The sequence below is a fragment of the Lolium perenne genome, chromosome 5, assembly GCF_019359855.2.
Source record: "Lolium perenne isolate Kyuss_39 chromosome 5, Kyuss_2.0, whole genome shotgun sequence".
Lineage (NCBI taxonomy): Eukaryota > Viridiplantae > Streptophyta > Magnoliopsida > Poales > Poaceae > Lolium > Lolium perenne.
The window spans coordinates 28,892,457-28,896,525 of record NC_067248.2 but is presented as its reverse complement, the minus strand read 5'-3'; the positions used below and the strand labels follow the sequence as shown (position 1 = coordinate 28,896,525).

General features: G+C 37.8%; 1 long non-coding RNA gene across 1 annotated transcript; it reads right to left on the bottom strand.

Moving 5' to 3' along the window:
- Positions 1-468: 468 nt before the first annotated feature.
- Positions 469-3,751, bottom strand: LOC127298680 (uncharacterized). Its single transcript, XR_007850040.1, has 2 exons — positions 1,493-3,751; positions 469-956 (listed from the first exon to the last, which is right to left on the bottom strand). It is a non-coding gene; the product is annotated as an uncharacterized lncRNA (long non-coding RNA).
- Positions 3,752-4,069: the final 318 nt, after the last annotated feature.

Here is a 4,069-nt window from a genome sequence, read left to right as displayed (position 1 = left end):
ATTATTTTCCTTGTATTTAAAAATCAAGGAAAAATCTCAAATAAGTTCAAATACTTATTTTCAAACATTTCAAAATGAAATTCTATTATTCCAAGTCTTTTCAATTTGAAAAAGGTATTTTCCAAAGGAAAATACTCTATTCCTCTTTATTCCAAAAATATAGAGGCAACTCTATTATTTCAAATTATTTCGGAATGAATAATGAATCACCAAGTTAAAGTAGTTTTACTTTGAATCATTTTACTTTATGAGAGTTAAAGTGGTTTACACATTAAAGCAACTAGCAAACTACAGGCACGGCGGCACGCCGCACCCTAAATGTGCCTGTGGGCTAAAGAATAATAAGTGGCATTTTTAGAGTGGTTGCATAGTTTTAATCGAGTGCTAATTCGTCACATCATTATTTATGTCCTAATTAATGGTTAGATAAATCTTCTATCAAGAAACCATGTAGACGCATGTGGTACATGTTTGAGATCTCATCGCAAATGTTATTACACCATCAAAGATAAAACTGACTATGCAATCCCTGAAAGCCATCATATGCACAACACACTTGGTGACCGGCGCCTATAAACATAGAACACAATTTTAGGAAAACCTTGATTGTCTCTATTTGGAAGGCAATCAGTATTTACCAAAGTCACCTCTTCTTTGTCAGAGAAAAGGAGGCTGATTTCCATGGCTATTTGTGAACCATGTTGGGGATCATGACTGTTGGGCTCTTTGTGAGAAGGTTGTGCTTTGTCATTCGTGTTGGGGATCACAACTGTTGGGGTCCAAGTGAAAAGGCTGGGCTTTGTCATCCTCTAGGCAGCCGGCATCTATGCAGTCACCGGACTTCTCACCTTCCTGAGATGGCACAGATGGTTTTGATGACGAGTTTCGGTTAAACCTACTCCTCGGCGGCACACCTTATATGTACTTCTTTGTTCTTCAGCTTGAACTTGTCCATTCTAAGAAAGGAAGCAACCCAGACTTAGTAAGAATGTGTTTTTTCAAACTACTTTAGAGATCATAAAGCTGCATATATTATAGATGAAAAAATAGAGAACTTCGAAATATTGAATTGCAAGAAATCAATAATAGATCCTAGATCTAAGTAAAAAAAGACAACTTCTTATGCTCAAGCTAATATATCTGCCACCTTTTAGAAGCGCGGAACTTGCACTGTAGCCTCCAGAAAAGATTGTTTAGTATACTGTTATAATGATACATGCGTAAAAAGAAGGAAATAATACATCTGAGGTAACAGCCAGCTTGAAAATGATAGCATGTTACCTAGGAAAAAAAGTCCAATATATTGACTAAGTGTAATGGTATGAAATTTTTTATGATATGAAGATATCCAGATATAGAAGAATCGGTTTATCTTCGTCCATGAATACAACATTCTAAAACCAGAGACAAAAAAATGAGGGAAAGCAACATAGGAGATGGCGTGCACAATGCAAGGCGGTTCAACATAATGTGTCAGATCATAAAACAGTACCTCATCGACAATGAAGTCTATCTCATAAAAATTCAGCTTTGTTTTGCTGATCCTTCACTTCCATATTCTAGCAACACACACAAAAACCTTCCAGTTGAATCTTTGGGATGATAAATCTTTTAGAGTCGAGACTTCCATATTTAGCACTTTTTGGTTTGTATTTAAGTGAAAATTTCGAGCAGAGAATTGTAGGCAGCATACCAGTGAAGGTCTAATTACACAATAATGAAAATAAGTTCTTAGGATGATTTTGTTCAACTTCGTTTTGGGAGATTTTGCTCAGCAGATCAGCAAGGAAATTAAGAAGATGAAAGAACCTGTACCAGTTTTTGCTCATTGTAATGAGAACACCAAAACGGTCCATACATCTCAGAATCAATAGTGTGTAGGTGTCTTGCAAGTGAAACAACAAATGGGGTTGATTCAGTTGTTATCTAATACAAAATCATCTGTGGTGTATAAAAAGAAAAAAAAATACATAAGTTAGTGATGATGCTTTTAAAAGAAACAGAACACGCGGGCTACAAATTGAAGTTGACTACCTGGCACGAAACTAACCTCACCCCTTTAATTGAATAGTAATGCATATTTTTATAACTTTTAAGGAAAATCCCTTGCCTATTTAACTTGTAGGTTTGGCGTACTTTACATTGCATTAATGCTTGTGACTCCCATCCAACAATCTCATTAGTGTCATAGGTTTTTTTGTCACCTGAAAATTCTGTAGATTCCAACACTGGGATCAATCATATTACTTAAGCTTCTGAGGTTGTGCGGCAGAAAAGTATATACCTAACCGGTAATTAATGTAAGCAGTAGGTTTATTTGGGAATTTTACATATGTCCTTTTATTGGATTGATTATATGGAAGATAAAAATTCGCACGATTCACTTTCTTAAAATACATGTACTATCAAAGTATACTCTATAAATGCATCGATACACAAGGCTTTTGCGCTTTCTGAAAAATTTAGCTGTTCAAAAATATAGAGGCCATCCTAAGCCTTCAGCAAGTCTAAGTTTGTATTTAAAAATAATAACTTGTCCACAATCTTCCATAAAAAGAATTGCTACATTGATATCACTATTGATGTGATGCAATCATGCAATGCAGAATAGTATCTTTATCATCTTAGACTTTTAGATTCCAGAGAAAATGATTTAATAAAAGAATATTAGTTCACATCAAAAATACGTAGCATTATAAACCAAAGGGATGAGAATGAGAGAACCTCGTTCGGATGTCATCTTCAGTAGTACCTGAAATGAGTTTACCATGTCATATATTCCCCAACATATCTGTATTTCCTTGATTTTCTCAATCTACCACCAAGTATTCGTAAATATCACATATACTACTACATGCACACAAATTTCAGTGTTGGATTTCTCTAGGTAGCTCCCAAGTAAACTCTGATCCTTCTAAGTGCCCTATGCAGTGATCTAAACAAATTACCTCTGGGCTCGTTCAAAACCTCTACTTCAACAACTCCATCAGTACATTGCCAAAGCTCTGACCAGTACATGATTTTTTGAACCAAAATGATAACATAACCACAACACCATTCTTATATAAACATATATGATGTGACATAGTGTAATTTGATTGTCTTCCAAATGTGACGGTAAATTCTAAGGCTGCTCTGGTTTCGTATATCGATCGCTAAGTAACTTGGGACAATGTGTCGATGCTCCTAATTTTTTAAGCAAGAAGCTACTCATCTAAGGTTTTATTTAGTACTTGTCAGAGCAAAATATATGAAGTAAAGCTATTAAGCCATCGTTTTGTTTACTACTCGTCAGATGAAGATAAATAAATTCCTTTCAACTGCGGGCTCAATAGCTGAAATACTAATTAATTCATTTTTCCACAAGAATTAGAAAAGGTGAACATACTAACTTGATATTCCTGATGTTGGTTCTAATAACAATACCTTCTAGCACTGTTACATGAAAATTATGTAGTAGGTCAATGAATTTTATCCAATGAGCAGAAAACAGAAAAAAATCACCCCTCTTACTTTTTTTGCTGAATATTGTTTTGGTAATACGAACTTATTTTCCAAAGGCCAACTATCCTAATATGAATATGGCAATGAAAATAAACACAACCTACAATGTCAATCACCAGACATTGTGTATCTCTCCAACTAAGAGCAGCGACCATTCCACAGTTTACGGCATGAAGGTATTTCAGTAAGAAATGAATACCCATCCACAATAGGCCAAGGTACAGTAAGAGTCGCATCTCTCCAACTAAGGGCATCTCCAACCGGGCGACCCAAACGGACGCGCTGGGCCGTCCGTTTTGGGCCGTTTGGGTCGCCGCCAGGACACGCGGACAGCGCCCCGCGTCCGCGTGTCCGTTTGGGTCGCGCGGTGCGCCCAACGCGGCGACCCAAAGAGACGCCACGTGGTTCGTCTTCCTTGCGCGGCGCTGCGCCATGGCAGGCCTCGACGGGACAGCCATGGTGGGCGGTGGAACGCGCGGGAAAGATCCCGCGCGCAGCAAGGTTCCCGCGCGCGCGAAAACGACATTGGCGCGCGCTCGCGCCCAAGTTTCCCGCCAGACCGCCG